Source organism: Dermacentor silvarum, chromosome 2 (genome assembly GCF_013339745.2).
Source record: "Dermacentor silvarum isolate Dsil-2018 chromosome 2, BIME_Dsil_1.4, whole genome shotgun sequence".
NCBI lineage: Eukaryota > Metazoa > Arthropoda > Arachnida > Ixodida > Ixodidae > Dermacentor > Dermacentor silvarum.
In genome coordinates this window covers 27,505,613-27,518,948 of record NC_051155.1, presented here as the reverse complement: position 1 = coordinate 27,518,948, position 13,336 = coordinate 27,505,613, and the positions used below count along the sequence as shown (strand labels likewise).

Here is a 13,336-nt window from a genome sequence, read left to right as displayed (position 1 = left end):
CAATACGTCAATAGAAAATCAACAGTCATTTTTGTACGGGGAATGTGCGGACTGATACGTTTCTTTTAGTTTTCTTTTTAATCTTCTTTTGTTTTCTAATATTTTCTGCCCTTACCCCATCCCCCTGTGCAGAGTAGCCAATCGGACACTTAACCTGATTAACCTCTTTGCCTTTCACCTCTTATTTTCCTTCCTTTCTTCATTCGATATCGTTGACATCCTTGTTTACGTACCTTGCACAAACAGTAAGCTGTTCGATTCCAGCAATATCCGTCGTTTCGTCAGCAAGTACGGAGAAGCAGCCTGCAGCGTTCACTTTTGCATCTAGGCTTTCTTTGGTAATTTCACCACAAATTTCTATAATTTGGATTGGTACATCTGGTTTAAATACGAGGCATTACTGGGGCAACTTTCGAAATGGTTCTTCAGATGTGTATCTCCACAATCAGCTTGCATGCGAAGAAGCGTTCTGGAAATACCAGTAATTTCAGCGGGGGCTTTACTTAAATCCATAGGACCAGTGTCCCTATCGCCACGGAGAGCAAGACCTTGCCGCCCGCAAAAAAGAACTGTCTCAAATTAAATAGGCCGTTGAGTTTCTTCTGTTTTCTCTTATTTTACTTTGCCCGCCCTAGTCCAGCTTATCGATCACATTGGACGCGCTTTCTGAAAATGTTTGGAGAAAATTATGAGATGCCAGCTGACAGTCGCGGTAATATTTAATATTTTCCTCTGCGTGGAAGATTGCGAGCACGTGCTTCCATTTCTGGAACGGCTTAGACACGCGCGTTCGAGTGCGTGCATGTTGGTCCAAGTTTATAAAAACATTAAACCCAGAAAGTTGCAGAATTAAAAATCAGAAGCACGCCTTTGCACTTTCGCGTCAAAAGTGTATGAGAACTTTATACTCATGAAGTTTCGGAATTGAAATCCATGCGCTCCGTAGATTCCGGTGCCGCTGCGAGATGACGCGACGCGCCCGCTCGCTATCGAAAATCCCTTGAAACTTTGTGCTCGGCTGGGGCTCCTTACGTTATGTGACTCTAGTTGCATGGGCGTTTGCACGAAATCCAGCCCGAGTTCGCAATTTGCGCGCCGAAATGTCCTTTCTAGTGTCAAAAAGACATTGTAGACAAAATCCACAATAATTTCCGGCGCCGGTGGTTGTTTTGGTCGGCGGTGCATGACAGCACGAAAAAATTTCGGGGGGGAGGAGGGCTGAAGCCCCATCAGCCCCCCCCCCCCCCCCCTGGCTACGCGCCTGGTAGCAGCTATGAGGTAAAATCTGTGTGTTTCAGTGACCACTGTTTAGTTATGTTGGCGTTGGAACCTAGAAAACCAAAATTTAACTGGGCGTTGTGGAAGTTAAATTCCAAACTGCTAGATGACGAACTTTTCGTTAAGAAAGTTAACTATAACATTCAGAACCTTTTAGAGAAGGACTGTAAATGTATTGCGGAAGCATGGGAATGTTTCAAGCAGGAAACGAAGTTAATGGCAATGGAAAGATCATGCACATTACGCCGGAAGGAAAAAAGAAAAGAAAAAGTTACAATGCCAACTTGACTTCTACCTAACTATGGAAAGTTCTTGCCCAGGTATCTTTGCGAAGGGAATAAAAGAAGTAAAAGTTCAGTTAGAAAGCGTTGATCAAGAAAAGTATCGAGGTGCGGTTATACTTGCGCGCGCAGAAAGATTATGGTGCGGCGAAAATCCGACAAAATGAGCGCTTTTGGACGAAAAGTGCTAGGCTTCACGAAACGAGATAAGAGCCATCACATATCGAAACGAAATTGTTCGAGAGAACTAATACATTCAGCGGGCTTTTCATGAGCATTACAGCGAGTTGTTAGGCACTGAACGAGAGCTTGCGGAAGGATTCGAAAATCACTTTTTGAAGCTTCTTCCAAAGATGGATGACGATGTAAGGCTGAATCTCGAGCAGCCAATTACTGTCGCTGAAATAGAACACGCCATAAATGAGTTAGCGGTAGATAAATCACCAGGCCCTGACGGATTAGGTGCAGCTTATTATAAGGCTTTTAAAAAGGATATGGCAATAATTTTACATGAGTTAATTAATGAGGCATATGAGAAGCAAGTACTACCACCGTCCTTCCATGAGAGTAATGTAGTATTAATACCGAAGAGCGACGACCCTCAAACTTTACTTTCGGTGCGGGCATATCGCCCATTAGCCTTACAAATACGGACTACAAATTATACACAAAAGTTCTCGGGAGGCGACTGCAGTCGGTCATACAGAAGTTAGTAGGACCACATCAGACGTGTGGAATAAAAGGACGGTCTATTATGACTAACATTCACGTGGCACGAACGGTCCTCGAGTGTTGGAATGCCTTTTCAGAGAAGGTCGTAATACTACAGTTAGATTTGGAAAAGGCCTTCGATAGGGTGGCGCATGAAATCCTTTTTCTTGTACTTGAACATGTGAATGTTGGATCTGTGTTAACAGAAGGTGTTAAAATGTGCTATGATCGAATAGTTTCTAAGATTATAATTAATAAGAAAATAACAGAAAGTATACAACTCAAATCATCTGTGAGACAGGGATGTTGTTTGTCGCCGTTGCTTTTTGCATTATACTTGGAGCCTTTCTGTTAGAGGTGCTTTCGTGTAGCGATATCGTAGGTTATAGGGTAGGTTCTAGTGAAATAAAGCTACTAGCATACGCAGATGATGTAGCAGTGTTTTGTAGCGATAAAGACAGCGTCACTAAAGCGGTCGACGTGGCAAGAAATTTCTGTAAAATGTCAGGGAGTGTTATTAATTGGGGAAAATCAGTAGGACTATTGCACGGGGCTTGGGAAGACATTCCCTCTGATATAGAAAGTGTACATTGGACGTCTTCGCCAATGAGGTATGTACCTCGGTGTACCGCTACAGCATTTCAGGGACACCAAAGGCTACTGGAAAGAGCGATGCACAGAAGTGAAGGAAAAAACAAAAAAGTTTGGTGGAAGGGACCTTTCCATGTTCACGAGAGCAACAGTATGCAACCTCTTTCTTGTCGCTAAGAGAGAGAAAATGATTTAATGAAAGGCAGGGAGGTTAACCAGGACTGAGCCCGGTTGGCTACCCTACACTGGGGGAAGGAAAAAGGGGAGAGAGAGATTAAGAGAAGAATAGAAAGTCCACTGTTGATATCGCCGACATAGCAACAGATCTCTGTTCTATCACTGATTATCAATCAGTCCGGGTCATAGACGGTCACTCAGTCCTGTAGTTTTTAAAAATCGCAGCAGCGCTTTTGTGGCCTTTTGCAGCTGTGATATTCGAGGCCATGGTCCCAAGATCTTGCTCAAAGTGAACGGTCTTCTATCTAGCCTATTGAGAACGTTGCAGAGGTCATGTCTTTCGTTTTGAAGAGATGGACAGTAGCATAGTAGGTGTTCTATAGTCTCATCGACACCGCAGGCATTACACTCGGCGCTATCAGCCATTCCAATCAAACACGTGTAAGCATTGGTGAATGCAACACCCAAGCGTAAGCGGCACAGCATTGTTTCCTCATTTCGAGGAAGTCCAGGCAACAGCCGCAGCTGCATAGATGGGTCGAGAGAATGCAACCAATGTTGGGCGAATTCCGTTGTATGCCACTTCTCCAATGTCATAGTTTGCGCCAGCTTGCTTAGGTGTTGGGCTGCGTCAGTCCTCAATAAAGGTACATAAACAATATTTGCTCCTTCGTGTGCTTTCCTAGCAGCTTCGTCGGCGATGTCGTTGCCGGTGATACCGCAATGACTCGGCAGCCACTGAAACACGACGTCGTGTCCTTTTGCGATCGTATGGTGGTGCATTTCTCGTATCTCCGAGACGAGTTGTTCGCAGGACCCGCGACGGAGAGCTGACAAAAGACATTGTAGGGCCGCCTTTGAATCACATAATATTACCCACCGATTAGCCGGTTGGTTGTTAATATAATCAATGGCACCTCGGAGGGCAACAAGCTCCGAAGCGGTCGATGATGTCACGTGAGAAGTCTTGTATGTGATGCTCATTGATCGTGATGGTATAACCACTGCGCCGGTGGAGCTGGTCTGAGTGGAAGAGCCATCCGTATATATGTGGATTCGGTCAGAGTAGAAAGAGTGCAAGCAATCGAGAGCTGCTTGCTTCAAGGCCAAAGTGGGCAGGTCCGTATTCTTTCTTATTCCTGGAACGTAAAGGCGCACTTCAGGTTGTTTTAAACACCACAACGCTGACGGTGAACGTGTCGAGGGTGTGAACCCCGATGGTAGGGAGGCACTATGAATGCTGACCACGTTGGAGAATGACGCCCGTGTTCGTCGTTCTGGCAGGGAGGCAAGACAGCTTGATTGCATCCATGAAACGTGGCGAATATGGGCCCTAAGCGTGTCGATGGTCATGTAAGTTGTGATCGGATGGTCTTGAGCCGTGATAACTGTTCCTGCTGTTGAGGCGCTCCGCGGAAGGCCGAGGCAAACACGTAATGCCTGTGCTTGCACGCTCTGAAGGGCTCGAAGATTTGATTTGCATGTTTTAGCAAGCACGGGAGAGCTATAGCGTAGGAAGCCGATAAAAAGTGCTCGGTACAACTGTAGCATAGAGCTCACTGATGATCCCCACGCTTTACCGGCGATGAATTTGAAAACGTGAACCATAGATGTGAGCTTCTTCTTCAAGTGGGCAACCTGAGGGCTCCAGGAGAGGTCTCGGTCAACAAAGACACCCAAAAACCGATGATTTCTCTTGTAGGAGATACGCTGGCCATTGATGCACACTGGATAACCAGACATCGCTTTTCGCGTAAAAGCGACTAACGCACATTTTTCTGTCGAGATGGTTAGGCCTTGTGTGCAAAGATAGTCAGTTGCCTGTGTTGCTGCCTTCTGCAACCTTGCACGAACCTGCGGGCGAGTCACCGCTGATGCCCAGATGCAGATGTCGTCGGCGTAGATGGAGACACTCACTGTTTCCGGTAGGGAATCGGCCAGCCCAAGAAGTGTGAGGTTAAAGAGAATAGGGCTTAGAACACCGCCTTGAGGAACGCCACGGCATGTGTAGTGGTCAGTAGTCGGACCATCTTCTGTGCGTACAAACAAGGACCTTTGTGTCAAGTAGCTTTGGATCCATCGAAATACTCGCCCTCCTAGTTCCAATGTCAAAAGTGCGTCTAGGATGGCTTGATGGGAAACGTTGTCGTAGGTCGCTAAGATTTGGTTCGTGCTACAGGCCCTCTGCGCATCTAGAACGAGCATACAAAAAATGCACCGGGAATTTGCCGTCTTTATCTGGGGATCTGTGTGGGAGCGTACGAGCCGTACCAATTTGTTCACCTCAGTTAAGCGAGGTGGCCTTCGCCTAGCTCACTTGTTCTTGAGGCAAGTGGTTTCGAGATTTCTGTTTTTGCGCGATCAAAAAATGTTTTTCTATTAACTGTGTTTCAAGAACGTCTGAGTGACGTTTTACCAAATTATATTGTGTCAACTCAACTAGCGAGAACAAATATTATCAAGGGCTTTCTGCGTGAAGTTGTATGGGCTTACCAATTTTTGTGCGCGCGTTTTTCTTTAGAGTATTTGAGTAGTCTTAAACGCAAAAAGCTATACAAAGATGTTGTTGAGATATGTCTGCCTTTGCCAATTTATAGGACCAAATTTTGTATAGAAAGTGGAGCAAATGTCTTAAAAAGGGTAAATCGGATGCCCGTACGCTCATCAGCCAAGTCCTTTTTCTTTCAACTTCACAGTGAAACGTTACCGGTTAAGCCATGGCTCGAAGAGAGAGGCCTGTTTCTAGCATGGTCAGTAAACTGTTTAAGATGCAGAAAACCAGAAAGAATAGAACACATTTTTCTGGACTGCTCCGATGCAGTGTTCTTGTGGGACGTTCTTAAACGTACATTAAAGAAGGAACTACCGGTGACGCCGTACGGAATCCGATTTCTCCCTACATCTAATGATAATGGAGTGCCTCATGATATGTTCATGTTATTGTGTCTTCATAGTCTATGGAAGACTCGAATGGGGTTACGCCATGAGCATATTAGAATCCAATCTGCAAGGGAAAACTTTATAGAGAGCATGCTCCTAATGCGAGAGGTGTACAAGGCAAGAAACGAGGACAATGAATGGATTTCAGTGTTAGATGAACTGGCATCTATCAAGTGCTTTTAAATACCTAGCGTCAGCCTAAGTGTGGCAGGCGCTTTTAAATTTCTTTACATTGTTTTTCTTGATGTCTGTAAATGTGTTGCAAACCGGCAATAAAGAAAGAAAAAAGAGTGCCGAGAGGCGCTTTCGTTTACCTGGATATAAATAAAAGAAAAAAATACTGCCGTGACCAGGATGGGAACCTGGGTTATTGCGGCCACAACGCAAGGTACTAACCACTATACGATCACGGCACACCGAAGGACGGGAGGCGGAAGAAATAGCACATCTTGTTCTCACTGCGAAACCGGTTGTGTTACTACTGCAAGCTGCGTGACGAGTGCCGAGAGGTGCTTTCGTTTACCTGGATATAAATAAAAGAAAAAAAATACTGCCGTGACCAGGATTCGAACCTGGGTTATTGCGGCCACAACGCAAGGTACTAACCACTATACGATCACGGCACACCGATGGTTTTTTTTTAAGAACTTTTATTCAAACAGAAAGTAAGTACATAGATAAAAAGCACTTTGGTCCGCTTGACCAGTGTGGTAGACTAAAATTTCTTCATTTTTGCCAAGTCATCAAGTACCGAAAGCCAATCTGGAGGCTCGGCTAGAGAGCTGTATACCTCGCGCATGTAGGTTACGTTCTCTATAAAGTTTTCCCTGGTTGACTTTATTTTGGGGTCTGCGTGCCTAACTGCCATTCTTGTGACCCAAAGGCTATGAAGGCCCAGTATCATAATCATGTCATAAGGAACGTTATTTTCATTCTGTACTGAAAGGTATCGAATTCCATATGGTGTTATCGGTAACTCTTTCTTCAGGGTTCGTTGCAACACATCAAAAAAAAAATACTGGATCCCAACAATCAATAAACGTGTGCTCGATGGTTTCGGGTTTCTTACACAAGAGGCAGTTGGTCGTCCAAGGTACAAATATTCCTTTCTCACCTAGCCATGTTTTTACCGGGAGTGTGTTTGTGTGTAATTTGAAAAAGAACGTTTTAACAGCTCCTCTAACAGTCATTCTTCTAACTCTCTTTAAAACATCCTGCCCTGGGCCTCCATTGTTTAGGGATCTGTATAATGGGACTGGTATCATCACATCAATTAAATCTTTATACAGCTTCTTTCTCGGTACAAGGCTTAGGTACTCGAAAGAGAAGCGTGTTTTAAGTATCCTAAATGTCGTCACTACTTCTCTGAAGTAACCTTTTACGTCACAATCAAATGTAGTCGCACTAGACACAAAAAATTCAGGCAATACATTTTTCAAGCGCATTTGCATCATTTCTCTCAAAAACGGGTCTCTCTGGTCCCGCATGAACATAAAACGCGACACAATCTGCCGGATGAACAGATGCGAAAGGCCCAGGCCTCCGTCTTTCACTGAGCGAAATAGATTAGTTCGGCTAACTCTCTCCCAACTGGAGCTCCAAATGAACACCGCTAATATTCGGTGCAGTTTTTGCACATGGACGCGTGACATTGATAAAAATTGCAGAACATACCACACTTTGGCAATCAAAAACACATTGCACGCACTGGCCCGAGCAAACATCGATAATTCACGGCCTTGCCATCCTCCAACTTTCTCCTTCACCCTTGGCGTCAGGTGATCCCAGTAATCTTCTGTTTGGTTATAATGCTCAAGAGGAACGCCTAAATACGTAGACGGACTTCTTGCCCACGTAAGGCTCGCAAATTTTTCTGGTTTAACGTCCCATGTTCCGTGCCAGAAACCGATACTTTTCTCCCTGTTTATCGCGCAGCCTGTCTGTTTACAAAAATCTTTGGTGACGCTAATGGCTTCTATGCTTTTGCGGTCAGTGCAAAAAACACCTACGCCATCAGCGTAGGCAAGGATTTTCACGTGATGCGTCTGAAGCCTGAAACCATGTACCTTTTCGTTATTAATTAGACTAAGGCAGAAAGGTTCAAGGTAAAGAGCGAAGAGCAGTGATGACAACGCACATCCTTGTTTTATAGATGACCGGACGTCAATATTCTGGGTGAGGTTCTTGTTAACTATAATGCGCACAGTACAATCCTTATAAGCCATCTTTAAACCTTACGATAACACTTTGCCAACATTGGCATGCTGAAACACAGAAAAAAGAACATCGTGTGTGACACGGTCAAAAGCCTTAGCGAGATCGAGTTGTAACATTGCAACTCGTCCTGATATAGCATCACAGCATTCGAGAACACTGCGGGCTACATGCACATCTGTACATATCGAACGCCCTTTTATTCCACATGTCTGGTGCGGTCCAACGAGAAGCATGATAACGCTTTGCAGACGTTTAGCCAAACTTTTTGTGTAGATTTTATAGTCAACATTTGTAAGAGTTATTGGGCGATAGGCCCCTACTGATAAATGTTTCGCAGGATCATCCGTTTTAGGTATTAAAACCATATGAGCAGCGCGAAAGGAAGGCGGTAACAATTTTTACTCATAAGCGTTTTGAATTACCTTATGCAAAATGGGGCTGATTTCCTCGATGAACATTTTGTAAAAAGCTGCGCCTATTCCATCTGGTCCGGGTGTTTTTCCTGGAGCCAATTATTTAATGGCACTTCTCACTTCATCTATACTTATTGGCTGTTCTAATCGCGTCTTAACTTGTTCATCAAGCCTGGGTATTAAGTTAATAACCTCGGTTCTTAGCCCAGTTTTCCCGCCCTTGTTATTCGCAAATAATTCGCTGTAATGCTCAACAAATGCTTGCTCAATTTTACTCCTGTCTGATGTCACTTCGTTGCAATAGAGGATCTGTCGTATTTCATTTTGAGCCGCATATTTTCTTTCATCGGACATCGCTCGCTTGTTGGGCGTTTCACCAAGCCACATCTTCTCAGCTCGCGCCCTTATCACTGCGGCCCTATACTTTTCCGTTGCAATTACTTCCAGTTTGTTTTTTACTTCACGAATTGCTTTTATGTACATGCCGGGATTGCTGCTTTCCATGCACATAAGAAAATCGAGTTGGCACTGGAGTTCTTTTTCATTACGCTTTTGCATTTGACTATTAATGCTTCCCCTTTCAATCGCAATCATCTTGACTGCGCTCTTAAAGTTTTCCCACTCAGCTGCCCAACCATGTGATACCGTGGATGCCATTTGTTCAATTCTTCTTGTTACACACTCCATAAATTTTCCGTCGTGTAAAAGTTTCACATTGATTTTCCATAAAGCCCAATTAAAACGGCTTTTTCTCAAGTTGGTTCCTAGTGTAGCCATTACAAGGCTATGGTCGCTAAATGACACATGTTTCACTTCGTAGTGGTCACAATCTCTGGCAAGGTCGACTGTAACATATATCCTATCCAGCCTAGCACAGCTTCCGCGCTGATAATGGGTGTAGGTAGGGCGGCTTCCTCTTAACAATAAATATCCAAGATCCTCTAAATAATATTCCTGAAGCAGTGAAACAAGCAACCGTGAACTTTTATCTCGTACAGGGGTGTTTTGGCTCGATCTTCAGCGAAAGCCACACAATTAAAGTCGCCAAACATAATTAAACATTTTTCGCATTTCAAAAATTTTTCTAACTCTTCAAACAACACAACGCGCTCATAATCGGTGTTTGGTGCGTATATACAGATAGCACGCCATTCCCTTGCACAATACGAAAAGTCAAGAACAAGCAATCGTCCCGCCTCCGACGCAACAACTTTTTCGCCTTCGATGCCTACGTCATTCCTTATGTAAATTGCACAACCGCCGGATGTGCCTACTGCGTGGCTAACACAAACATTAAAATGCCTTCGAAAAGTTTCCACCATGCGATCCTTCTGCTCCTCACTTTCAATCTTTGTTTCTTGCACGGCTACTATGTATAAGTGTTTTTCCAGAAAAAGGCGGTTAAGTTGATTTTGTCGCTTCTTGGTCGCCAATCCTCGTACATTTACTGTGGCAACACGCAAGGCAAAACCGAGCCTTTCGTCTTTAAGTTGCGAAGAGCTGATGGATCGCGCAGTGTTTACCTCAGGGAGCAAGGGTGCATTAGAGCCTTCACTGAGTTGCGGCCGTGGTTGGTCGGGATGAACTCGCTGTCTGTTGCCTGCCTCGTCAACCGAAGTTCGGTGACTGGACTGGACAGCATCGTCCATGCGTTGTCGCTTTGGCGGTCCCATGTTGCTTACTTAGCAAGGGGTAGCGAGACCCCGCCTTTATTCCGGCGGTTTCTCCAGCGGGCGTCTACCAGAAAGAATGTTAGGTTTCGGCTTCAACGACGTTCGTCGCGTCAAAGCCGTTTTCATTGGCGGCCCCCCGTCATCTGCATCATCGAGATGGTCTGGTTCACCAACACTGTCGCTGTGCATACGCTTTGTCGTCGCCTCTACAACGCCATCCATCGTTTCACACTGCACTGTCGACGTTTCATTTGGCGGTGTATCCTGAGGTTCACTTGACGGTTTCCTCTGCGGTAAACACTTTTCGGCCCTTTCGTTGTGCACGTCTTCACTATTTGGTCCTGTCGCATTTTCTTCCAGCTCTTTCCTTTCACTAGTTGTTGGCTCACGTTGATGTATCACTGCCGGGGGCGTTTCCACCACTTTTTGTTTCACCGTCACCGTCGCTGCTACTTCTTCAGCTTCAGCCTCGTCCATGATGTTGTCTGATACGTCAGCGTCCTTTCTGGGGCCCGTTATGTTCGCGTACGTGGGTACGCACTGGGTTTCGTCATGGCCGAACCGGCTGCACCGTGAACATCGGGGGATTCGGCAGTCGCGGCGGATGTGCCCTTTTCCTTGGCAGCGCAAGCAGAGTGGCGCCTTGCCTGGAATAACTACGAGGGCAGGCTCACCGGCGACACGCACTTGATAAGGGATGTCTTCAATTGTGACTCCGGCCTTTAGCCTGAGGTTCAGCACGCGCGTTGTCGTAGCCTTTTCCGAAATTCCGAGGACACGCCAGCGCTCCTTTGTCGCTTCCATCACCTCGCCGTATGGCTCGAAAGCCATACGAATGTCGTCGTTCGTTACATTAGGAAGGACCCAGTGGATTTTCACTCGGACATCTTGGTTATTCGGGTCTACTACCAGACACTTTCTGCCTTTCACAGTAATATTCCCAGTCGTCAACAACTTCTTCATACTTTCATGACTCTTGAACGTAACAGCCCACACATGATTCATTTGAAATGATCCTAAGGCATCAACCTCAGGCAGCAATTCCAAACGACCAAGGGCATCCCGGTAGTCTTCAACCCTGTACGGCCTTGCTCGTGGGTCACCGTGCAAAAAAAAGCGTTTTCAAAACAATCCGACCTTTTGGCAGATGAGGCAACAACACTTGGTAGTCCTGGTTGTCTTCCATGTCGTCCCTGTATCCGCGGCTAAGCTGGGCCGCTAGCACCGCCCCATTGGAGCACATGAAAAACACGTCCGTACGCTTTCGCGGCCGGAAGTGGAATCCCACGATCACGGCACACCGAAGGACGGGAGGCAGAAGAAATAGCACATTTTGTTCTCACTGCGAAACTGGTTGTGTTACTACTGCAAGCTGCGTGACGAGTGCCGAGAGGCGCTTTCGTTTACCTGGATATAAATAAAAGAAAAAAATACTGCCGTGACCAGGATTCGAACCTGGGTTATTGCGGCCACAACGCAAGGTACTAACCACTATACGATCACGGCACACCGAAGGACGGGAGGCGGAAGAAATAGCACATCTTGTTCTCACTGCGAAACTGGTTGTGTTACTACTGCAAGCTGCGTGACGAGTGCCGAGAGGCGCTTTCGTTTACCTGGACATAAATAAAAGAAAAAATTACTGTCGTGACCAGGATTCGAACCTGGGTTATTGCGGCCACAACGCAAGGTACTAACCACTATACGATCATGGCACACCGAAAGACGGGAGGCGGAAGAAATAGCACATCTTGTTCTCACTGCGAAACCGGTTGTGTTACTACTGCAAGCTGCGTGACGAGTGCAGAGAGGCGCTTTCGTTTACCTGGATATAAATAAAAGAAAAAAATACTGCCGTAACCAGGATTCGAACCTTGGTTATTGCGGCCACAATGCAAGGTACTAACCACTATACGATCACGGCACACCGAAGTTTTTTTTATTGCCTGTTTACATGATACAGAAGGGAACAAGACAGAGGGTTTCAAAACTTTTTGAAAGCGATCAACTCATCAAGCAGTCCCACCCAATCAGGTGGCTGTGGCTGTGCACGGTAGATCTCTCGCATATACACTACATGTTCAATAAAATTTTCCCTTACAGTGTGAGGGTCAACGTCGGCATGTCTTACTGCCATTCTAGTTTTCCATATACTATGGAGGCTCAGGACCATTATCATGTCGTAAGGAATGTCACCATCATTCTCAACTGGTAAATAACGGATTCCATGTGGCGTAATCTGCAGTTCCTTTTTAATAGTACGCTGAAGGATGTCCCAATGAAATATTGGATCCCAGCAATCGATAAATACATGTTCCATTGTTTCTGGTTTTTGCATAATATGCAGTTGACTGTCCACGGTACGAAGATTCCTTTGTCTTGTAGCCACGTTTTTACCGGTGAAGTGTTTGTATGGAGCTTGAAAAAGAATGATTTTACATGGGGTTTTATCGGCATTCCTTTAACTCGTTTTAAGACGTCTTGTCCGGAACCTCCAGTGTATATGCTTCTGTACAAGGGAACAGGCAACATAACATCCAGTAAATCTTTGTACAGGTTTTTCCTTTTCACTGTACTCAAATATTCAAACGAAAAACGCACCTTGAGTATGCGAAAAGCAGCAACAACTTCGTGCCAGTAACCTCTTATACCACGGAACGCGGTCTTATTTGTACAAACAATGAATTCAGGTAGTGCATTGTGCAGGCGAACTTGTATCACCGTGCGCAAAAATGGGTCACTCTGATCCCTTAAAAACATAAAACGTGACACAATTTGTCTGATAAAGAGGTGCGACAGACCAAGCCCACCTTTCTTCACGGACAAAAACAGATTAGTGCGACTAGTTCTTTCCCAACTCCCTCCCCAAATAAACACTGCAAAAACTCTGTGAACTTTTTGTAGGTTAGCCCGGGACATGAACAACACTTGCATCACATACCATAACTTGGCGACTAAAAATAGATTACAAGTAGTCGCACGTGCAAACATTGACAGATTCCGACCTTGCCATCCCAGTATCTTATCTTTCACCCGCTCTGTTTTTTCTTTCCAA

General features: G+C 45.3%; 2 non-coding genes across 2 annotated transcripts; both read right to left on the bottom strand.

Moving 5' to 3' along the window:
• Positions 1 to 6,529: 6,529 nt before the first annotated feature.
• Trnah-gug (transfer RNA histidin (anticodon GUG)) lies at positions 6,530 to 6,601 on the bottom strand. The gene has a single exon. It is a non-coding gene; the product is annotated as a tRNA-His (tRNA).
• Positions 6,602 to 11,715: 5,114 nt separating this feature from the next.
• On the bottom strand, positions 11,716 to 11,787 carry Trnah-gug (transfer RNA histidin (anticodon GUG)). The gene has a single exon. It is a non-coding gene; the product is annotated as a tRNA-His (tRNA).
• Positions 11,788 to 13,336: the final 1,549 nt, after the last annotated feature.